Source organism: Trachurus japonicus, chromosome 13 (assembly GCF_045865225.1).
Source record: "Trachurus japonicus isolate A0001 chromosome 13, Traja_1.0".
Taxonomy (NCBI): Eukaryota; Metazoa; Chordata; class Actinopteri; order Carangiformes; family Carangidae; genus Trachurus; species Trachurus japonicus.
The window spans coordinates 6,145,790-6,171,980 of NC_140919.1; the positions used below are offsets into that span (position 1 = coordinate 6,145,790).

Consider the following 26,191-nt stretch of genomic DNA (forward strand, 5'->3'; position numbering starts at 1 on the left):
AAACTTTTTTATATCAGCGTAGTCCAATATGTTGCCTTATGTGTAAAGATTCATTGGTGTTATCTTTTGTTGTAGACGCCTCAAACACCGACTCCATCATCAGCTGCTTGGCCCTGGTTTATCTCTGATGCACCCTCCACCTCTCATACCCCAGCTTATGAAGTAAGTTTCTCTATTCCCCAGCCAACACACACTGGACATTACATTTGGGTGCATCAGGGGTTAAATAAAGTGTCTGTGTGTGTGTGGTTTACTTCAACTCAAAAGCACAATAAACAATGGAGGATATGTTTTATCAATGGTCAGTTGAAGAGAGTGTGCAAAACACTTGTTTAAATGTAAATGTTAAACAATAATAAAGCAAAATATTGTGATTGATAAAATTCGTAACATAATTATTAAAATGTTTTTATGATCACATTTTATTATTAATAATTAAGTAATCAAACAAAGATTTTATGAACATTATTATTTTGACAAGTATTTCAACTGACCTTGTATGTTTAAGTATGCAGAGTGGTTGTAAATGTATTGTTTAAAATGTTTATATATTATGTCTGGTTACATCTTTGAGAAAGCCTTTACTGTTTTTGAGTTAGTTGAAATCACATAAATTATACTGCTAGCACTACTGCTACAGCTGCTACTACTGCTGGTGGTAATAATAATAGTGATGTTAAAGCAGATATCAGCTTCACGGCCGTTTCGGCTAATGCTGCGTTCAAGGCAGGCTTTTGAAACCGTAAGTTACAGCTTCAAGTCACAACTACGACTTGGTAGCGTTCCAGGTAACCCGTAGCTCGTGTTTTTTACCGTCCTGTTGTCTGTGAAAGTTCCCTATAACGGCCACTCGTAACTTCCGACCCGTGAACTCGTACCAGATCGAACTGGTATGACTTCACAGGAAGGAAAAACACAAAGTACGAGTTTCCTTGAACGCACCATGAGTTAGCAGCCCCCGCCCTTGTCAGGCATCAATTGGTCCTCGTGCTACGTCACCACATTCACGCGCATCCCTTGGCTGCACACACAGCCCTTCATGCCGTTCTCTCCCCTCATTGGATAACACTTGTATCCCACAAGGAAAATTTTCTCCTCGGGTTACAGCAGAGCAGAGTGACGGAGAGACTCGTGTTTAGGCTGAAATACTTCATGTAAGTGATTGCTGACGGAAAATAGGACTATTTAGGACTTATATTAACAAAAACATTCCACTGATATCTGCTTTAAGTAATCAGGGAAATGATAATGCAAATTAGCTAATATTCAGTGGTTTTTGACATAAGGAATCAGGAATTATTGAAAAATGACATAAGTACAAGTAATGGATCAAAGATTTTATGAACATAATATTATTACTTTTTTATATACAATATATACCGTAAATTCCGGACTATTAAGTGCACCTGAATATAAGCCGCAGGTTTTTCATGTTGTAACAGACACAGAAAGACAGTATGGAAGATGTGTGGAACTATACAAGTCCGCTCGCTTTCCCGCTGTTTTGGTTACGCTCCTAGCCATGTGCATTTGTTGACAACGAAGCCGGCGAAAAATCAATAAATGGAGCGGTGGATAACGTTACATAACATACGATGTTGCGCGTGTGTGTTTGTGTAGTACCGTCATGAACAAAAGATTATGGGTTATGGAGCGCGTTTGTGTTGCGGTGCAGACGAGACGAGAGCTGGGACACGGGGCAGCGACCAGGTGCTGTAGTGATGTTGCAAGGTTGGTTTTCAGCCGTGAGACGCCAGGTGAAGACAGAGAGCCTCCGTTGTCACGGTAACAAGTCATGTAGCGAGTTAAACCATCACAATTACTCCGGAGGCACCAACACGGCATCAACAGCACCAACAGACAGTAACATGCCTGGTTAGAAAATAAAACACTGCACCAACACTCAAAACTAGTGTCTTCTTCGGCGCATAATCTTTCCCCGCATGTCTGTCTCACTAGCGCTTCCTGCTAGAGCGCCCCCCGGAGGCCGTTAGCCAGTTAAAGTCTATAAATTAGCCGCATCATTGTACAGGCCGCAGGGTTCAAAGCTTCAGAAAAAAGTAGCGGCTAATAGTCCGGAAATTACGGTATCTATATCAGTGGAGGCTGGTCCATAGAGTCAGAGGAGGTTGGTTCTCTATTTTTGACAAGGCAAAGCAAGAGGAAGATCAACATATTTTTAATAAAGAGTAACTGGTTGAAATGAACCATGACCAAATCATTTATAATATATTTTGTAATCTCTTTTATGGAAGAAAATCCACTAAATCCACTTAACACAGTTCAACAGCGACAGCTGCAGGCGGAGGAGACAGAGCAGTCTGTGTGAGGAGCAGGGAGCAGGAAGGGGGGGGGGGGGTTAGAGGAGGACGGGGGGCTTCTGTCCTCCGTGGGCAGGATCTCTACCAATCAGCAACCAGAACACAGTATTAAGGCGAGACACGGCAGGCAAAAACATCGTTTTTTTCATGCACTTATCAATTTTGAGATTTTGGGCTATTTTGCTTCCATAACATGTCTTCTTTCAGACTAATACAAAAAAATAGTCTAAAATACACATTATGGGTGTTTATTTTACTTCACTTTGACTGGTGTCGCCTGTAGATTTCTCCTAAATTCACCAGAACTGAGCGTTCTATCGCGGAGCGAGCCGCGTCTGTTCAGACTCCTGTCATATCAGGTATCGCTGTGAAGCTCTCTCTCTCTCTCTCTCTCTCTCTCTATCTCTCCCTCTCTCTCTCCTGCACTAATGTGTCGGTTCCAAAAATGGTCCTTTCCTTTGTACCAGTGACGAATCGTAAAAGTACGAGGGAGGGTCTCATTGGCTGGTGTCGTTTTCCGACAGCGTGATTCGTTTAGAAGCATCACGTGATGCGCTCTGAACAGCGGAGGGACTTTTAAAAACGGGGAAAGGAAATCGATTTAAATCCTCACGTAAAATAAAACAGCAACTCTCACTTGCTAGACAACAAAAGACACAGCACAGAAACTCACCGAGCCATAAGATCCCTTTACAAAGTGCGTCATCGCGGAAGCTGTCACCCGTAAAAAACGAGTGTTTGCCGCCGGAGACCAGCGCGATACACAGCGGTGGCTTTTTTTTTTTTTTTTTTTTTTTTACACATCAGACGTCTGAATGAACTGATCGGAGATTTAATATGTCCCTGCGCTGGTACAGGGCTTAAAATGAGCATCGATCCTCAGAATCACGTGTTGTGCAGTAGTTTACTTCTCAGTGACAGAGGTGAAACGGATGTGACACTGACATGGGCCAGAGATGATTTTTAGCCAGACAGAGAGAAACTGAAAACATTGGTTGTCATACAGATGAGCCCAACTAGGCTACACCTAAAGTGTTTCTTATTTTTACTTTTATTTTTATTTATTTATTTATTTTCTCTGACCTACTGGCCCACACACCTTAAAATTCACAGTGGCCAGACACTCTTGTTTCCAGTAACAATGGGCTCTATGCACAGCTCCACTGCTTTCTAAATTCAAGGCAGCTCTTTTATTTACTGACAAACTGATTAATCCAGGTGTGTCTGAGTAGTCACATTGGTCAGACACACCTGGATTAATCAGTTTGTCCAATAATGTAACACAGGAAACAAAGGAGCTGCCTGAAGTTCAGGAAGTAGAGCTGTGCATAGAGCCAATTTGTGGAATTTTTGCAATAGAATCTTTAAAGGCCGTTTTCTCAAAATGAGCTTTTTCTTATACTCTGGACCCGAAATCTCCAGTTCAGCAGCACTTATAGACACCAAACCTTCCAGTTGTATTCCTGCCTATATTCTGAAGGTTTTTACAGAGGGGATTGTTGATATATCATTCACAGCCTCATTTATACAACAATTTATACCTAAAAACAGGGCGAAATTTGATTTTTTAGGGCTGGTGACAGTATTTTCTCATTTACAAAGTGATAAAAAGAGATATTCAAAATCCCCTCTGTAAAAACTTTTGACTTTAATATGTCAACAAAATAAAACAAGAATTTTGAAAGTGGCTTTATCCAATCTTCAGATTTCGGGTCTGGAAATGTACACAAATTCACGCATATTTAATTATATAATGTCTAATTTCCATATGTAAGCATAATATTTAAGAAAACATGTAATACAAAAAATAATTGTCTCAATCTAAGTAATAAACATAGAAAGTTTCATGGCAATAGCTGTTAGTTAAATTTTTTACCCTATTCACCTGGGGTGTCTCGCCTTAAAGCCTTTGGAAACCTGACTATATATAGTAAAAATGCTTATATTATATCAAAGTCAAGTGCCTCATTAAGCATCCACAAAAGTCTGAGTGACAATAACTATTCATAACTATTAGAAAACCTTGTTTAAAAACAGCTCATTTTGCTATTGAGGCACTATTGAGGCCACTGGTCAGGACAGTGTGGGCGTGGCAGATAACGCTATGATTGACAGCTCCATTGTCATAGCAACACGTCAATGGCGACCGTTAAAAAAAAAAAAAGTCCTCACCGGAGGACGTGCATCGATTGATTGATGCTATTTAGCAGCTAACTAGTCTACCAGCTTCGTTTTGGAGCGTCATAACCGTCTTTGGTCGTAGTCTCACAGAAAAAAAAAGCTTTTAACCGTCACTCATGTCTGTGTGAGCGCCAGGAGGGGCTGACTGACACACACACTGAGACAAGGCAGGTCGCACTGGAAAGCTAATAAATGCTAAAAGCTAATCGCCAATTTACACACACCCTCCCTCCCTCCCCCCCCCCCCCCCCAAAAAAAAAAAAAAAACCGGCTGTATCGGCTGTATGTAGAGAGGAGTTGTGAGGAGTTGTGGGCACACACACAGACAGACAGAGTGACAAACAGACACAGACAAGGTAGGTCGCGCTGGAAAGCTAATAAATGCTAAATGCTAATCGCCACACACACACAACTCCTGTTGACATGGCTCTGGTTATGAGGACTAGAGGAGTGGAGGAGTGACCGTTAGCAGCAGAACGGTTTTGTTCGCCGCCACTGGGGGGCTGGATGAGAGAACTGACGTGGCGATTTATTAGTGGTAGGATTTATTGCGTGATAAATCCCAGAGATAACTCCGCCCAATTCAAACCTACTGTACAAAACCTTAAAAGACAAATATTTTCAATTTGGATGGAAACTTTTTTCTAATTATTTTTACATGTTTAATAATATGTACATAAGACCCTAAAATACATGGTTAGGAGGCTTTGGTGGATTTGGGTTTCCAGAGGCTTTAACATCAGGTCGGTCCAATGACAATTCTCCAATCCCCCCTTGGTTACTGATGCTATGTACACCAAACTTTTACTCCCAGCCGTGCTGCTCATGCTGCTCATAGCTTAAGAAAGTACAGAGTTTTCAGTGATATTGGCATCGATTGTAAAGGAAATATCAGCAGATTTCTGGATCAAGGAGATCCTGCCCCCGGAGGACAGAAGCCCTCCGTCATCCTCTAGCCCCCCCCCCCCTTCCTGCTCCCTGCTCTTCTGTCTCCTCCACCTGCAGCTGTCGCTGTTGAACCGTTAAGTGGATTTAGTGGATTTTCTTCCAAAAAAGAGATTAAAAATATATTATAAATGATTTGGTAAAGGTTTATTCAACCAGCTACTCTTTATTAAAACCCTAACCCTGAAGTGTCAATGTGGTGAAGGTAGGTTTTTCAGGGGTTTGTCAACTTTGATCAAGAAGACTTGAATGGACATGTCACAGAAAACTGAAACCAATGTCAGGAACACATTTTAATGATATAAAAACATACAGTACAGGCCAAAAGTTTGGACACACTCAATGCATTTCCTTTATTTTCATGACTATTTACATTGTAGATTCTCACTGAAATTCCACTAATGAACCCTGACAAGGCACACCACCAGTGAAGTGAAAACCATTTCAGGTCAGGTTCACCTCTTGAAGCTCATCAAGAGAATGCCCAGAGTGTGCAAAGCAGTAATCAGAGCAAAGGGGGGCTACTTTAAAGAAACTAGAATTGGTGGGGGCAGAGATAGAGGAGGAGGAGGAAGAAGGAGAGGAAGAAGAAAGAGAAGACAAAGAAGAAAATACATGTTTTCAGTTATTTCACACTTTTTTGTTAATTCCACATGTGTTCATTCATAGTTTTGGTGCCTTCAGTGAGAATAAAGGAAACACATTGAATGAGAAGGTGTGTCCAAAATTTTGGCCTGTACTGTATGTAATAATTTCACATTGATAGGTTATAGTCAAGTATGCAGTGTCAATTCTACTGGTGGTGGTACTACTACTACTACTACTAATAATAATACTAATAATAACAATAATCATCATTGTGTGGAAGGTTTCTTTATGTAATTATCTTCAAATGACACAGACGTGTGTTTAAGCAAACTGATTGTCAAATATGATGTTAAATATACATTTTAAAGTGATAGTTAAGCTTTTTTGAAGTGGGGTTGGATGAGGTATAAATTGCCATCAAGTGTAATATCTGGCCCCCGACTGAGAAGCACTGGTGCATCATGCTGCACCAAGACACAGGTAGTAACTGTTGTGAATGAGGGACAATTAATCAGCATGTTTTTCACTGCATACGATAAGTCTCAAAACATACAACAGTGTAAGAGTATCGTATAAAGTAAAAAATTCCAATGCATCAGCTGGTTGGATTTTTTTTTTTTTTTGTATTTGAAACTCACCTGCAACTCACGCAGTACTCACTCCAATGAGTGATACAGCTCATTGTGGAGCCTGCCTGTGTGTAGGAGTACTGAGTGAGTTGCAGGTGAGATGGCTAGTTTCAAATACAACAACAACAAAAAAAAAAATCTTTTTTCTGATGCCATGCAATTTTTGTACTTTAGATCGTACTCCTGAACAGGTGTAATATTTTGAGACAGGACTTCTCATAGGTGGCGAAAAATATGCTGATTAATTGTGCAACATTCATAGTACTGCCTGTTAGAGGCTGACACTGGAGTGTTTTTTCAATCCCCTGCTGTCCCGCTCCCGCAAAAAAATTCCAGTCCCGTCCCGGTCCCGTGACAAAGTAAAAAAAAAATCCTGTCCCGTTCAAATCCCGAATAAATCACTCCCGATCCCGTCCTGTTCCCGTTTTTTTCTATTGAGACAGTCATCATGTAAACGATTGTGTTGACAGGTACGGATCTGCAGGGCAGGCTGACAAAACAAGACGGTAGATGTGTTGACGCCACATCTACCGTCTTGTTTTGTTATTTCAATTAGCGATAAAGAACGCCCTCCTCGTCCTTTCTCTCTCCCTCTCTCTCTTCTTCTTTCTTTATTTTTTGCTTGTGTGCATCAGCTGTTTAATGCGAGGTGGAGATTACACCGCCGCCGCATCAGCTGACTCCTCTGACTGTCGGAAAATGTTTAATTGCCTACCGGTATGTTGATTTACACAGGTTATACACCGCTAGGGAGCCACGACAGTGTGACTGAGGGTGTGAAGTGTACATCAGTCCACACACTGAACTTTTTGACCGTTTTGAGTGCACCATCCGGGTTCTTAACGTAGCCTACTGCCTGGCTTGTGCTTCATTGAATGTCGTGCTTTGACTCCCGGTCCCGTTCACTCCCGTTTACATTTTTTCCCGTCACATCCCAATCACGTGATTAAAAATAAATTGACTCCCGAATCGGGAATCCCAAGAAAATGTCAGCCTCTACTGCCTGTGTCACGGTGCAGCGCGATGCAGCTGTGTTTCTCAGCAGATATTACACTTCATGGCCAGTACCTCATATAACCCCACTTAGAAGAAAGCTGATCTGTCCACCTAACTGCATTATTTATACTTATAGCACTATTATTATTATAATAATAATAATAATAATAATAATAATAATAATAATGGCAATGCTAATGTGAAACAGAGTAATGCTAATGGTAACAATCCTTTTATAACATAATTTCAGGTTCCAACCAGGACAGAGCAGCAACGTGTTGAAACTGTGAGGGCCAGTCATAGTCAGAGAGCCAAGAGATACAAAAGATTCTCCAGAAATAAACAGTGCACCTGCATGTCTCTGACGTTCCTGGCATACCAGAATGAGGGCAGTCAGTTCAACAGGACTGCCCTCGACAAAGTGATGGCACAGGGAGACTCACTCTATGTTGGAATTAAAGAGCAGCTAATTCTGGACAAAACATTCCAAAATGACCACCTGACATTAGAGGAAATGCCAAAACAGGTGCTGACAGACACAAATATGTACAATGTCAACATGTCCTTTGCCAGACTAGGCCCCCTTAAAGACCAACCACCCACCCCAGGAGGAACTGAGCAGTTTGGGCGATCCCTTGCCACACAGCTAGAGTGTCTGTCAGCAGAAGTCAGCCAGGCTTTACTCATGATAACTCCAGAGTGCATTGCAGTTTTCCGTGACAAATCAGGGAGGTATGGAGTCTTTGATTCACACACGAGAAATGCAGCAGGCTTACCACACCACTATGGAACTGCAATCATGATGACCTTCTCTGAGCTCAGTGACCTGGCTGACCACCTGCACAAACTGTTTAAAAATCGTGGACCTCATGCCAGCTACGAGTTTGTGCCCATTTCATTTGACGCTGTCAGTCCCAGTGAACAGCCTGAACAATCAGCTGCCCCAACCAATGACACCGAGCCTGAAACTGTCCCCTGCCCAACACAAGTAGAGATTCCAGCAGCTCACATCAACACTTCCTCAGCAATCCCACAGGGTGTCCCACAAACAGCAAATGCCTCCAAGCTGAATAAGGAGCGACGACAAAAAGCCACGCGGAAAGCAAGTGACGGCAAAGACAAACATGCACCGTTGTCTCATGAGTCAAGGAGGAAAAGAAGCACGGAATCTGAAAAAAACAAGTACGCCACCTGTCCAGAATTCAGAGCAAAAAAAATTCAGGCTGCAAAAACTAAATTTGCACAAGACAGTCACCATCAGAAACAACGGCTGTTGTCATTCAAGCGTTATTATGCAGATCCCCAAGCTCAAAGCAAAAAGAAGGAAAAACTCAAACAAAAATACACAACAGATCCTGCTTTCCGTAGCAGAGATAAAAAAAAGACTACTGAGAGGTACAAGGCAGATCCCGCTTTCCGGAGCAAAAAGAAAGAAAAGATAACTGAGAGGTACAAGGCAGATCCTGCTTTCCGGAGCAAACAGAAAACATACATAAGTGAGAGGTACAAAGCAGATCCCACTTTCCGGAGCAAACAGATGAAATACATTACAGAGAGGTACAAGGCAGATACCACTTTCCAAAGCAGACAGAAAAAATACATGTCCCAGACATACATGAATCCTGAAGTCGGAGCAAAGAAGAAAATGTACATGACAACCAAATACGCATCCAACCAGAGCCACAGGCAAAAGAAAAAGGAAAATCTGAACACCAGATACCGTAATGACCCAGAGTTTAGACTACGCTGCATACAACGCGTTAGCCAGCGTAGAGTAACCCAACTGGCCACAAATGCTGCCTTTTGCATTCATCACAAGATACAGAAAGCACTTAGAATTAGAAAAAAATACAGAAACATTGTTAGCCAGGGACCTCCCCAGCCCCTGATGGATCCTGTGATGGAAGCAGCCATAGCGTCCTTCCGTGAAACCATTAGACATGGCCCTACATATGTCTGTACAATCTGTAACAGAACGATGTTCCCCAATCAGGTCAAGCCATGCAAGAGAGGCAAATATAGCAAACACAGTAAAATGGCAGCCGCATGCTTGACAGGAAACTATGTTCATTTCTGTGACAATGACTGCTCTTCCCCCTGTTCTGTTCCACAAGAGAGACTTCAGGAGTGGATCTGCCACACCTGTGACAACCACCTGAGCAGAGGCAGAATGCCACCCATTGCAGTAGCAAACAATCTAGAGTTAGCACCCATCCCCCAGAATTGGCTATACTTAATGTGCTTGAAAGGCAGCTCATTGCTAAAATCCTGCCTTTTGCTAAAATAATCGCTCTGCCAAAAGGACAACAGAGAGCTGTACACGGCGCTGTTGTGTGTGTTCCATCAGAGATGGAAACAGTTGTAAACAGTCTCCCAAGGCCCAACACTGAAGCACAGCTACTGCAAGTAAAACTAAAAAGACGCATTAAATACAAAGGCCACCAATACTTCTACACCGTCAACATGAAGGATGTGCTAGCTGGCCTGGCTAAACTCAAACAGCTACATTCTGAGTATAAAAATGTGTCTATTGACGACAGTGCCACTTACGAGAGTCTACAAGACGATGAGTCAGCCGACGAAGAAGACTCACAGCACAACACTGCAGTTGCTGCGCAGCCAGAGCAGCACAGCACCCCAGAGCAGCACAGCGACCCAGAGGAGACTGAAATAGACCTAGAAGAGGTGTTCAACAGCCAAAATGAGCCAGACCAGTCCAATGCAGCAGCACAGACTGAAATAGACCTGGAAGAAGTGTTCAACAGCCAAAATGAGCCAGACCAGTCCAATGCAGCAGCACAGACAGAGCAGAGTGACAAAGAAAAAGAGGAGCTGAGACCTGGTCTGGCTCTGGACACCTGCATGCAGCCCCCGGACATTGCACAGGAAATCCTTTCGTATGGTGATGGAATTTTCAGCATTGCACCCGCCCAAGGTAACAAACCAGTAGGTTTCTTCTCCATACCAAAATTAGAAGCCATGGCCTTTCCTGTGCAGTTTCCAACAGGACAGAACACTTTAGATGAAGCCAGAACCATCAAACTGTCCCCCAGCATGTACTTTAATGCCAGGCTATTTGCTGCAGATACACGGTTTGCCAGTGACCAAAGCTACCTTTTCTTTGCGCAGTTTGTCACAGAGACACACTTGGCCACCAACAGTATGTCAATTCAAATGCGCAAAGGAAAATCCAAAAGCAAGGACGGCCGCAGAGTTACCAACTCGATGCTGCAAGACAAAGAAGAGCTGGAGAGACTTATCATGGACAAGGATGCAACACGATTCATGCAACCCCTCAGAGGCACTCCAGCTTATTGGGAGAGAACACTGAGAGATGTCCACGCAATGGTCAGGCAGATTGGCAAACCGACGTTCTTCCTGACGTTTTCTGCTGCTGAGATGAGATGGCCTGAAGTCGTGCAGGTCATTAAAGCTCAGCAGGGTGAACTAGGGGACTTTTCAGAGCTCGATTGGAACGCCAAATGTGACATTCTGCGCAGCAACCCCATCACAGTTATGCGCATGTTTGAAAAGAGAGTAGACGCTCTGATGACCAGCCTCATTCTCTCAGCAGCAAAACCCATTGGTGAAGTGGAGGATTACTTCTACCGTGTGGAGTTTCAAGCCAGAGGAAGCCCACACATTCACATGCTGGTCTGGATCAAAGATGCACCCAGATTTGAAGAGGATCTTGACAGCCGCGTCACCAGCTTCATCGACAAGTACATATCGTGCAAGATGCCTGACCCCAAGAGAGACCCAGAGCTTCACAAAATTGTATCCGAGGTTCAGGTGCACAGCAGGAAACATTCAAAATCTTGCAAAAAAGGCAATGTTTCCTGCAGATTTGGCTTCCCTAAACTGCCCATGGAAGAAACGATGATCACTAGGCCACCCGATGAAGACAGCAACTCAGATGAAAACCCAGATCCAGCTGCACAATTGAAGGCGCAGAAGAGACAGCTATCAATGATGCAAAGGGAAGCCAAGTCCAAGCTTAAGCCGCTAAGAGAGATGCTCATGCAACCAGACACGTCATTCAGCAGCTTCTCCGACATGCTCCGCCAATGCAACATGACAGAACAAGAGTACCTGCACAACGTCTTCCATCTGACAAGCAGCTATGTCGTGATGCTGAAGCGTGATCCAAATGATTGTTGGGTCAACAACTACAATCCGGACCTGCTACGAGCCTGGAACGCCAATATGGACATTCAATACGTGGTTGATGACTTCAGCTGCATAATGTACATGATGTCCTATGTTTCCAAGCCAGAGCACGAGATGACCGAATTCCTCAACTCGGTCATCAAAAACGTCAAAAAATCCAAGGTCAATGAGCGCGATGAGATGAAGCAGATCATGCAGGCGTACGCAAAGCACAGAGAGGTCAGCGCTCAAGAAGCTGCAGCTCGCACTTGCAGCTTACCCTTGAAGAAGTGCTCTCGTTCCGTTGTGTTCCTTCAGACTGATGAGGACGGTCTAAAAATGAGTCATCCCATCAACAGGCTCCAAAACATGGAACCAGGTTCGGAGGAGGTGTGGATGTCAGGAGTGCCTGAAAAGTACTTAGACCGACCTGTCGGACGACCGTTCGAAGGTATGTGTCTGGCTGAGTTTGCATCAGAGTACAGGGTAGTGTATGGCCAGCAAACTGAAAGCAAAAGTGCCATTCGTCTCCAAAATGAGAAAGGGTTCATTCAGAAGAGAACTGTAGGCAAACCAAGCATCATCAGATTTGCTCGCTTCTCAGAAAAGAAAACACCAGAGAAGTTCTACAGGCGGCTGCTGAAGCTTTATCTCCCGCACAGATCTGATGATGAGCTGACTGATGCACAATACCCCACTTATGAAGAGTTTTACAAGTGTGCCAAAAGGGGTGATAGGGACATCAGACGTATCGTAGACGCCAACAAGAAACGATACGAAGGAGGAGGCAAAAAAATCGACGCGGCACTCCAACAGTTTCAGCAGTGTGGTCCAGTTCTCAATGCTTGGAACACCTTTGCACCCGAGATGGAACTGGACCGCTTGGAGTGTCTCGCCGAGCGCGAACCCTTGGAGACAGAGCATGAAGAAAACGAAGACATCCCCGACTATGAAGTCAACAACGATAGGAGGGGCTCCATGCCGATAATAGACGCACCAGAGTTGAGTCCAGACTACATGAGAAAGATGTATCAGAGTCTGAATGAGACACAGGCATCGATATTCTACAGCGTGCGTCAGTGGTGCTTTAAACGTGTCTGGGGCCATGATCCAGACCCGTTTTATTACTTTATGACGGGAGGAGCTGGCTGTGGCAAATCCCATGTCATCAAGTGCATTCATCAGGAGGCAACAAGGATTCTGCGTGAGCTCCCCAGATTCCGGGACAAGGCCGACATGTCCCAGCCTGCAGTGCTGCTGACTGCATTTACTGGCACAGCAGCCTTCAACATCTCAGGCAAAACGTTGCACTCCATCCTGAAGCTCCCAAGGTCCTTGAAGCCACCATATCAGGGCCTTGGAAATGCACTAGACGACGTCAGAGCGGCACTGGCCAATGCCGAGATTCTCATCATCGACGAGATATCGATGGTTTCCAAAGAGCTGTTTGCCTACGTCCACTGGCGACTTCAGCAGATCAAAGGTAACAGGAAACCATTTGGAGGAATGTCTGTCCTCGCTGTAGGTGACTTTTACCAACTGCCGCCCCTCGGCAGAGCCAAGCCACTGTGTGTGTATGAGGAGAATGAGTTCGATCTCTGGAAGGATTACTTCACAATGGTCAACCTGACAGAGATCATGAGACAGAAAGACGATCGAGCTTTTGCTGAACTCCTGAACCGCCTTCGAGTAAAGCTGAAGGGAGATCGTCTGAGCGATGAAGACCGGCAGTTGCTCACACAGGCAGTGGCTGATGGCAAGGATTGTCCAGCAGACGGGCTACACATCTACGCCACAAACAAAGAAGTCGACAATCACAATGTTGGTACCGTAGCCGCCCTCCACAAGAATGTTGTCGACATTGCAGCCCAAGACTACAGAAAAGACCCAAGAACAGGCTGCATGGTGAACTTGTTCGACAACTTCAAAGGAAGCAAAAGAGACCTGCCTGACAACATAATGGCTGCTCAAGGAGTACGCGTTATGCTGACCAGGAATCTCGACGTGGAGGATGGGCTTGTTAATGGGACATTTGGAACAATCGAGCACATTGTGATGGGTAAAAGTGGCCCAGAAGCTGCAAAGCTGATTGGGCTGCGGCTGGACAATCCTACAGCAGGACAGAGGTTCCGTAAAAAGATCCTGGGTCCCTCAGACGACTTGGTGTACATCGAGAGATTTGAGGAGAGCACGAGCAAGAAGGGAGTCACTCGACGTCAGTTTCCGATGAAGTTGGCCTTTGCATGTACTTCCCACAAAGTGCAAGGCATGACCATGACGTCGGCAGTCGTGTCCCTCAAACGTGTTTTCGAACCAGGAATGGCTTACGTCGCTCTGAGCCGAACAACTTCCCTTCAAGGTCTCACCATTACAGACTTTGATGAGAAAAAGATATATGCTGACCCCGAAATCAAGACAGCTCTGGAAAGTATGACTCATGCATCTTTCCAGAGTGCTAGACCCCTGTTGACTCTTTGTAAATCAATGGACCAAACTCTAAAGACTTTGACAATCATTCACCACAACACACAAGGACTTCCATCTCACATTGTGGACCTGAAAGCACATCATGAACTCAGACTTGCAGATGTGTTGTGCCTCACAGAGACACATCTGTCAGGGTCCTCTGTGTCCCCAGTTTTCCAGCTGGAGGGATACGACATGTTCACACGCAGCAGACAGGTGTCTTACAACACCTGTGTGGACATGGCAAAAAAAGATGGAGGTGGAGTTGCAGTGTACTGCAAAAGCGATGTTCAAGCAGAGCCTCGCAGATACATGCAAGATGTCACTGATTTAGAGTTTGTTGTTGTGAAAATCGAGGCTCCAGTCAAAGTGCTATTGGCGACTGTTTACAAACCGCCAAATTTCAGTTTGGGAAAATTTCTGCCAAATATGAAAAGCCTCTTGGACTCACTGGAATTACTTAATCACGAGCCCATTGTTGTTTGTGGGGACTTTAATGAGGATCTCTTGTCAAAAGGAAAGAAAAGCATCAGAGATTTGTTCCAGTCCAGAGGTTACACTCAGTTGATCACAGACTCCACAACTGAAAAGAACACCCTGATTGATCACATTTATATTTCACATCCTGATAAATGCCTTCAGTCAGGTGTTCTAGAAACATATTACAGTTATCACAGTCCAGTTTATTGTACTTTGACTGGGTAATAGCCTCTCCAGCCAACACATTCTGCCAAAAAAGTGCTAATTATGTCTTATGTGAAACAAAAATGTCATAATTTAACATTTCATTCAATGGTTTTATTTATACTATTTATTTATTTATTGATCAATCAATCAATCAATCAATCAATCAATCAATCAATCAATCAATCAATCAATCACAAATCATGCTGTGATTGTACATTGAATGTATTTTAACTTTATTTATTTCATGTTATTTATTAATCTATTTATCAATCACATATGTTGTGATTAACTTTATTGAATGTTATTTATTCCAGCCAAGTGCTGGCTTTTTATCTCATATCTACTGGCTCTGGGTACAAAAAAAAATGGCTGTCTCTGGGTGCATAATAATGCTGTCATCATTCTGGGTGCATTTCATTTAGTCTGTCTGAAAAAAGCAATCTCTGGGTGCATGATCTATTTATACTATTTATGTATTTATACTATTTATTGATCAATCAATCACAAATCATGCTGTGATTATACATTGAATGTATTTTAAATTTATTTATTTCATGTTATTTATTAATCTATTTATCAATCACATATGTTGTGATTAACTTTATTTAATGTTATTTATTCCAGCCAAGAGCTGGCTTTTTATCTCATATCTACTGGCTCTGGGTACAAAAAAAATGGCTGTCTCTGGGTGCATAATAATGCTGTCATCATTCTGGGTGCATTTCATTTAGTCTGTCTGAAAAAATTAATCTCTGGGTGCATGTTCTATTTATACTATTTATGTATTTATACTATTTATTTATTTATTTATTGATCAATCAATCACAAATCATGCTGTGATTATACATTGAATGTATTTTAACTTTATTTATTTCATGTTATTTATTAATCTATTTATCAATCACATATGCTGTGATTAACTTTATTTAATGTTATTTATTCCAGCCAAGAGCTGGCTTTTTATCTCTTTGTATCTACTGGCTCTGGGTACAAAGAAAATGGCTGTCTCTGGGTGCATAATAATGCTGTCATCTTTCTGGGTGCATTTCATTTAGTCTGTCTGAAAAATCTAATCACTTGTATATATTTGGGTGCATTTTGTTTCATGGTTTGTGTAATTGTTTTCATATACATGTTGTGTCTAAGCATGTTCCCATCGAGCAGGCTCCATGGGTGCATGCTGTCTTCATTTTAATTGTTAAGTGTGTAAACCAAATCTAAGTTTCTCTACACACTAATTATGGTGTTATGTGTTGGCTGGAAATTGTCAGGTCACATGATAATGATCATTCTAATCAAGTCCAAGTCTGTATATATTTATGTATCTATTTATATATCTATTTATGTACGAATGTATCTGTTTATATCTATTTATGTAACTATTTATTCATCTATTTAAACGTGTATTTATTTATTTATACGGGGTCAGCAATATCTAAGACATTGAGATGATGAGAAGGACAGTGCCAGTGTATTAATTCACATGTAAGACAGGGAGCTCAAGACAGGAAGCTGCAGCTGCAGCAGCTTTCTACACAGCTAAAAGAGGCAGACTGAGTAGGGACAGCAGTGGAGGAGGGCCGAGGACCAGGTAAAGGGAAACACAAGATTAAGTTTGATGTGAAACATGATGTTAATGTTTATCAACTTGCACTAGACCAATTGATTTTCTTTTTCCCCCAAGTGGATGATGTCAGTTCCCACTGTGAAGATGCAGACCAAGCTGCTGGTGCAACCTCCTCCATCACAAAGTAAGTCTCTCTTTTTCTCTAAAACAATTAAAATGCAAATTAAGTTACCTTTATCATGTTTGTCTATCTATCAAGGAACCACAGACCAAGAAGGAAGACCTCCAGAGGACCGCAGCTGAGGACAGTGCTACCCAGCAGACAGGTAAGTAGTCTTTAGCACTGTGTGACAAAACCACTGTGATGATGTCCAATGTAATATAATGTCTGTTGTAATAACTTATTTTTTGTCTTCATGAATACTCAGGTATTTAATGCCCTGTACTATTGCCACGCCTCCTCCTGCCACGTATGCCTGCATGTCTGAGGGGAAGCCATAACAATGAAGCTGCAGATGCCAAAGATGACAGCTGATCCAGGAAGAAGACCTCCAGAGGACTGCAGGGGACTCTCACCAGTAACAACAACAACAACAAGGGAGGGATATTTCATTATTTTGTTAATTGACAGCAATTTTATTTTTTCCAGTTAATGATCAAATGTTTGCACAATGCTTTGAAACCTGTAACTTACTTGTGCCTTTTATGTTTCTGTAAAAGTGACAAAAGATCGAGGCAGAAAAATGCAAGAGGACCACAGTAGAGATGCCAAAGATGACAGCTGATCCCAGGAAGAAGACCTCCAGAGGACTGCACGGGACTCTCACCAGTAATAACAACTCAACAACAACAACAAGGGAGGGATATTTCATTATTTTGTTAATTGACTGCAATTTTATTTTTTCCAGTTTATGATCAAATGTTTGCACAATGCTTTGAAACCTGTAACTTACTTGTGCCTTTGCCTTTTATGTTTCTGTAAAAGTGACAAAAGATCGAGGCAGAGAAATGCAAGAGGACCACAGTAGAGATGCCAAAGATGACAGCTGATCTCAGGAAGAAGACCTCCAGAGGACTGCAGGGGACTCTCACCAGTAATAACAACTCAACAACAAAAACAACAACAATAGGGGAGGGATATTTCATTATTTTGTAATTTAATTGCAATTTTATTCTTTAAGTTTGTGAACACGCCGTGAGAAGTCTACTTCTGTGATCAAATGTTAACACAATGATTTGAAACCTGTAACTAATTTATGCCTTTGCCCTTTATGTTCCTGTAAGAGTGACGAAAGATCCAGGCAGAAGAATGCAAGAGGACCACAGCAGATTTCCAGAGGACTCCCCAGAGCAACCAGAGGACTCCCCAGAGCAAAGAACATCCCAACAGATGATGAGTGAGCAACACTTTCCAATGTGTTTTACTGACTGTAGTGTGATCAAATGATCAAGCAAGATTTGATTTAACTGTAACTTGTGCTTTATTAATCTAGAGAGGATGGCCACAGATCCAGGAAGAAGACCTCCAGAGGACCAGAGCTAAAGACAGCAACCCAACAGACAAGTAAGAGACATTTACCCGTGCATTGTCATTGATTTCATGACAATTGTCAATGTAGGTTGTGTCTGTGTATCTGTGAATGAATTCTTAAACATTTTGATAACTGTTACTGGACACTGTGTTAAATATTTTAGGGAGGATGACAACAGATCTTGGAAGATGAGGACCAAATACCAAGACAGCGAGCCAGCAGAAGAAAAGTAAGAGACATTTACCCACGAGTACAAAACTGTGCTGTATCTTGATTACTTTAAATTGACTTGATTCATGTTGGTGTCTTACAGATGTTTTTTTGTGTTTGTGTATTTGCAGACAACATGGAAGATCATCACTGCCCTCTCGCTTAACTCAACTCTGCCTGCACCCCTTTTTCATCATTTTTTGTGACTTTGTCACCCACACATTTGAGGTTGAATGGGCATAGGTTGCTGTATAAATAAATACTTGAAAAAGGAACGTTTGTTGTAGGTGTGCTCCTTGTACAGTATATAATGTCATAAGGTTACTAGTATTAATTGTTTGAAATCTCTGAAGAATCTCATCATAATGTACACACTCCGGCAGTAGCCCCGTGGCCCTTTTAAAATTTCCCGAGAGGAAATTTTCTAGTTATTATTATTATTATTCTGAGTCTTCTTCCCTTTTTCTGTGTTTAACTACTTCTTCATACTTTGTGCTATTTCAACAATTCATATATCAAAACGTGCAGCTTTTTCAGGACATTTATGCTATTATTTTTCTCTTTCATACTATTTATACTTTTTAAAATATTTAACTTTTTCTGCAATTTTTTTCCCATAGGAATACATTGAAACAGTCGTCAAACTCTTCAAATCTTCTGCTTCATTCAGCCTCTAATAGCTTCAGCATACTTTCAGCTACAGACTTCATTCAACTTTTAAACTGTTCACAAACCTTTCAACTATTCAGCTATATCTCAGCTTATTGATATCTTCAACAGTTTCAGATATATGTATAGTTTTAAAATCATTAAAATTTCTGACAAAATTCAGATTTAACATGAAAGTCAATGGGACGGAATGTTCGGACGTTGGCAGTTGGTAGAGTGACAGAGGGTCTAAAAATCCTCTCACATTTTTCTCTCTATCCTGTCAGTACGGCCACAGATTACACTCTACACACATAATTTCGGGCATGCTTGTAGACAAGCTCATCCTTGATCTCTTCATGTGCTCAAAAAACCAGAGAGACGAACACAATTTAAACTGGGAGCCTCCGAGTGCAGCCAGTTCCCTCTCTCCTCCCATTGACTCCCATTCAAAAGTAGGCGCTGATTTTCTAAACGTCCCAAAGTTTCCAACCTGCGACCCAATCAACAATTTTTACTCTAGAAACACCAAAGTGACATGGACGCGTTCAGCAAGGTCTTATGGTTCGGAAAATGTAAACCTTTTGCTCGTACTAAGTACAGATTTGTCGTACATTAGATCTGTTTGAGGGTGTCACAGAGCAGTTAAAGCCTATGGTTAAAGCTGCCACCATACCTTAAAGCCACCAGACAACAGTTACATGGTAACCTCAACATGGCAACCTCACCATGGTAACCTCACCATGGCAACGTCACCATGGCAACGCACACACATTCTCTCTATTTGACTGTCTGTCGGTCACACACACAAATGGACACACACTGACCATACACACATATCCAACACACACACACACACACACACACACGGACACACACACACACACACACACACACACACACACACACACACACACACACTGACCATACACACATATCCAACACACACACACACACACACACACACACACACACACACACACACACGGACACACACTGACCATACACACATATCCAACACACACACACACACACACACACACACACACACACACGGACACACACTGACCATACACACATATCCAACACACATATAATTTTTATTAGAGTAATTTTAGTGTACTTAAAATGTTAATTTTTCTTTCACCACAATCTTCAACAATTCAAATAATTTCCAACCACCTAGATATTGTTTAATCTATATTAGTAATAGTCCAACAATGTATTCATGCTGTCATGTTTAAATATATTTGAGTAGACTTCAGCTTTTCAATTTCTTTATGCTAATCTTCAACAATTTAAATAATTTCCAATCATTTCATACAAAATAAACCTCCTTCTTACAGGTTCCATTTGTTAATCTATTTTCACTTATTGCTTTAGCCATGTTAGCACTTGTTTATCTGTTTTCTGTAGCAGTGCTTTTTGCAGCTGACTGCAGACTCCTCAACTGTTAGACTTAATAATGCAGGATTTTCCAACACATTCCTCTGCCTTTTCAACATTTCTACTGCTTTTAGACTAAACACACATTTATTACACTTAAACCTAAACAATTCAGGATTTTTTCCATCACGTCATGTCAATCAGCTTCCTGCTTACATGTTCCTTCTTTTTAATCTATTCTCACTTGTTGCTTCAGCTATGTTACTGCTGGTTCATCAGTTTTCCTTGCTGTGGCTAGCTGCAGATTTCAACTCTTCAACTGTTAAACATCTTCAACATGCAGGATTTTAACATTTTCTTCTCCTTTTTTTTTTTTTTTTTTTACATTTCTACTGCTTTTTGTCCTTAAAAAGGCATTAATCTTCAAGTTATATGTTTCAGCTTCAACGTTAGACTTTTTCAACAGTTCTTCAGCTAATTCAACTTTGTTTCAATGATTTCTTCAGCTTATTCAGCATTGCTTCAGCAATAGCGTTCAGCTGCTTACAGCATTCACACGCATTTTCTGCAGGAAATGCTTTCTTTTTCTAGTTATTATTATTATTAGTGTGAATGCTGAAAGCATTCACAGTATTGTTATTCTGTTCGGCCATTTTGTTTCTTTAAACTTATTATTATTATTATTATTATTATTATTCTGAGTCTTCTTCCCTTTTTCTGTGTTTAACTACTTCTTCATACTTTGTGCTATTTCAACAATTCATATATCAAAACGTGCAGCTTATTCAGGACATTTATGCTATTATTTTTCTCTTTCATACTATTTATACTTTTTAAAATATTTAACTTTTTGTGCAATTTTTCTCTCATAGGAAATACATTGAAACAGTCTTCAAACTCTTCAAATCTTCTGCTTCATTCAGCCTCTAATAGCTTCAGCATACTTTCAGCTACAGACTTCATTCAACTTTTAAACTGTTCACAAACCTTTCAACTATTCAGCTATATCTCAGCTTATTGATATCTTCAACAGTTTCAGATATATGTATAGTTTTAAAATCATTAAAATTTCTGACAAAATTCAGATTTAACATGAAAGTCAATGGGACGGAATGTTCGGACGTTGGCAGTTGGTAGAGTGACAGAGGGTCTAAAAATCCTCTCACATTTTTCTCTCTATCCTGTGAGTACGGCCACAGATTACACTTTACACACATAATTTCGGGCATGCTTGTAGACAAGCTCATCCTTGATCTCTTCATGTGCTCAAAAAACCAGAGAGACGAACACAATTTAAACTGGGAGCCTCCGAGTGCAGCCATTTCCCTCTCTCCTCTCATTGACTCCCATTCAAAAGTAGGCGCTGATTTTCTAAACGTCCCAAAGTTTCCAACCTGCGACACAATCAACAATTTTTACTCTAGAAACACCAAAGTGACACGGACGCGTTCAGCAAGGTCTTATGGTTCGGAAAATGTAAACCTTTTGCTCGTACTAAGTACAGATTTGTCGTACATTAGATCTGTTTGAGGGTGTCACAGAGCAGTTAAAGCCTATGGTTAAAGCTGCCACCATGCCTTAAAGCCACCAGCCAACAGTTACATGGTAACCTCAACATGGCAACCTCACCATGGTAACCTCACCATGGCAACGTCACCATGGCAACGCACACACATTCTCTCTGTCTGACTGTCTGTCGGTCATACACACACACACACACACACACACACACACAAATGGACACACACTAACTACCACACACACACACACACACACACACACACACACACACACACACACACACATCCAACACACACACACACACACACACACACACACACAAATGGACACACACACACACACACACAAATGGACACACACTCACCATACACACACATCCAACACACACACACACACACAAATGGACACACACTCACCATGCATACACATCCAACACACACACACAAATGGACACACACTAACTACTACAAACACACACACACACACACACACACACACACACCATACACACACACACACACACAAATGGAGACACACACACAAATGGACACACACTCACCATACACACACATCCAACACACACACAAATGGACACACACTAACTACCACACACACACAAACACACACACCTACACACACACACACACCCAACAAACATACAACCACTTACCAAACACATACACAATTTACACAATTACACACAAACAGACACACATGCACACACAACAAACACGCACACAAATGGACACACACTAACCATACACAAACAGACACACACGTCCAACACACACACATTTCATACAGTTGTCAGGTCAGAACTTTATGTATATCTTCCTCACTCACTCACACACACACACACACACACACACACACACACACACACACACACACACACACACACACACACACACTTTTCCTACAGTTGTCTGACTGTTTTGTATGTACCTCTCTATCTTCCTGTTGTAGTTAATGGACTCGTTGCTGTTAATTTTGTTCTTTAGCTATTTAAACTGAAAATACACATTTCCCCATTTTGGTCATGTTGAACACATTGTTTTACACGTATCCTAAACTACTGAGGCTCTTCTCAACCATTTCACACCATTAAACCCGCTGTTTACATGTTCTACTCCTCAGCTAATGCTCGATCTATATTCTTCAACAATGTTCTTCTGCTGTCAGTTTACAATGTATTTCAGTAGGCATTAACTTTTTTCCAAATTCAGGAATTTTTCAAACTCTTCTTTGACAATTCAAGTAATTTTCCAGCCATTTCATACAAAGTCTCACATCTTCTACTTTTAAATATATTCTCAGCCATTGCTTCGGCTATGTTAGTGCTGGTTCATCAGTTGTCCTTCCTGTCAGGTTAGCTGCAGATTTAAACTATTTAACCATTACATTTAAACATGCAGAATTTCAATGTTTTCTTCTCCCTTTAGCATTTCTACTGCTTTTTACCTTTAAAAAGGCATTCATCTCACACTACAAGTTATATGTTTCAGCTTGTTCCCTCCTAGGGATGAATAAAGTATTCCTCTACTCTCTACTCTACTCTACTCTAGCATTAGTCTTTTCAACATTGCTTTAGCAGTTTCGTCAACTAATTTAGCATTGATTCAACAATTTCTTCAGCTCATTCAGCATTGCTTCAGCAATAGCGTTCAGCTGCTTTCAGCATTCACACGCATTTTCTGCAGGAAATGCTATCTTTTTCTAGTTCTGAGTCTTCTTCCCTTTTTCTGCGTTTAACTCCTTCTTCATACTTTGTGCTATTTCAACAATTCATATATCAAAACGTGCAGCTTTTTCAGGACATTTATGCTATTATTTTTCTCTTTCATACTATTTATACTTTTTAAAATATTTAACTTTTTCTGCAATTTTTTTCCCATAGGAATACATTGAAACAGTCTTCAAACTCTTCAAATCTTCTGCTTCATTCAGCCTCTAATAGCTTCAGCATACTTTCAGCTACAGACTTCATTCAACTTTTAAACTGTTCACAAACCTTTCAACTATTCAGCTATATCTCAGCTTATTGATATCTTCAACAGTTTCAGATATATGTATAGTTTTAAAATCATTAAAATTTCTGACAAAATTCAGATTTAACATGAAAGTCAATGGGACGGAATGTTCGGACGTTGGCAGTTGGTAGAGTGACAGAGGGTCTAAAAATCCTCTCACATTTTTCTCTCTATCCTGCCAGCACGGCCACAGATTACACTCTACACACATAATTTCGGGCATGCTTGTAGACAAGCTCATCCTTGATCTCTTCATGTGCTCAAAAAACCAGAGAGACGAACACAATTTAAACTGGGAGCCTCCGAGTGCAGCGAGTTCCCTCTCTCCTCCCATTGACTCCCATTCAAAAGTAGGCGCTGATTTTCTAAACGTCCCAAAGTTTCCAACCTGCGACCCAATCAACAATTTTTACTCTAGAAACACCAAAGTGACATGGACGCGTTCAGCAAGGTCTTATGGTTCGGAAAATGTATACCTTTTGCTCGTACTAAGTACAGATTTGTCGTACATTAGATCTGTTTGAGGGTGTCACAGAGCAGTTAAAGCCTATGGTTAAAGCTGCCACCATACCTTAAAGCCACCAGCCAACAGTTACATGGTAACCTCAACATGGCAACCTCACCATGGTAACCTCACCATGGCAACGTCACCATGGCAACGCACACACATTCTCTCTATTTGACTGTCTGTCGGTCACACACACAAATGGACACACACTGACCATACACACATATCCAACACACACACACACACACACACACACACACACACACGGACACACACTGACCATACACACATATCCAACACACATATAATTTTTATTAGAGTAATTTGAGTGTACTTAAAATGTTAATTTTTCTTTCACCACAATCTTCAACAATTCAAATAATTTCCAACCACCTAGATATTGTTTAATCTATATTAGTAATAGTCCAACAATGTTTTCATGCTATCATTTTTAAATAGGCCTATATTTGAGTAGACTCCAGCTTTTCAATTTCTTCATGCTAATCTTCAACAATTTAAGTAATTTCTAAACGTTTAACCGTTCCACCTCTATATATAGTACAGGTGGAGCCTAGGACATTGGACGCAGCTTTTAACATGTGTCAAGTCTATCTATCTATCTATCTATCTATCTATCTATCTATCTATCTATCTATCTATCTATCTATCTATCTATCTATCTATCTATCTATCTATCTATCTATCTATCTATCTATCTGTCCCTTCATCTGTATCTGTTCGTTCGTTCTTTCTTTCTTTCTTTCTTTCTTTCTTTCTTTCTGTCTTTCTCTTTTACTATTTCTCTTTTTGTCTTTCTGTCTTTCCCTCTCTATCTATCTACCTCTTTATATCTATCATCCCCCTCTCTCTCTTCTCTTTTTCTTCTTTCTTCTACCCTATTTCTGTCTTTTTACTTATTTCTTTCTTGATTTCTACCCCTTTCTCTGTCTTTGTACTTCCTTCTTTCTTTGTTTTGTTTGATATTATTCAACAGTATCTATCTATCTATCTATCTATCTATCTATCTATCTATCTATCTATCTATCTATCTCTCTATCTATCTATCTATCTATCTATCTATCTATCTATCTATCTATCTATCTATCTATCTATCTATCTATCTATCTTTATTTATTTCTATTTACCCTGTGTCTTTGTCCCTTTATTGCTCTCTCTCCCCCTCTTTCCTTTCTATTCTCCCTTTCTCCTACCTCTTTCTCTTCTTCTTCCTCTTCTCCTCCTCTGCCTCCTTTTCTTTACAGTAACACTGTGCTTGATCTAAGATGAACTGCTTTTTGAACTATTTCATCACTGCTTCACACATCTTTATCAGTTGTTGGCAAATTTGTTCTTTGGCCATTTACAGTTTTTCTCAGTAGCTTTGGTGCATTTGCACAACAGCTATTGCATTACTCAGAACAAAACTGTGGATATCATGCAAAAGTGTGTCACTTGCTCACAATGGATCGTTCATTCCTCAAAAGCAAGTATTCATTTTTCAATATTTCTACTACTTTTAGACACATTTTTTACACTTATCTAAAACAATTCAGTTGTACTTTTACTCTTAAGATATTCTTTCATCTGTATTAGTTAGTCTACTGGTTTAACAATGTTTCCAAACTGTCAGTTTTAATGTATTTGAGGAGACATCAATTTCTCATTTTCTTTATACTAATCTTTAACAATTCAAGTGATATTGCTCTGCTTTTTCGATATTTCTACTGTGTTCAAACCTTTATCATATATCTAACATATCTTTATGAGGATGAATAGCCATCTAGACAGCAGACCTCAACTGTGTTTTGGACAAAGGTAATGTTGCTC

General features: G+C 40.9%; 1 long non-coding RNA gene across 1 annotated transcript; it reads left to right on the forward strand.

Annotated features, from left to right (window-relative positions):
- The first annotated feature begins 17,647 nt into the window (after nt 1–17,647).
- Nucleotides 17,648–18,470, forward strand: LOC146975327 (uncharacterized). The gene is made up of 3 exons (XR_015037434.1): nt 17,648–17,926; nt 18,023–18,093; nt 18,403–18,470. It is a non-coding gene; the product is annotated as an uncharacterized LOC146975327 (long non-coding RNA).
- Nucleotides 18,471–26,191: the final 7,721 nt, after the last annotated feature.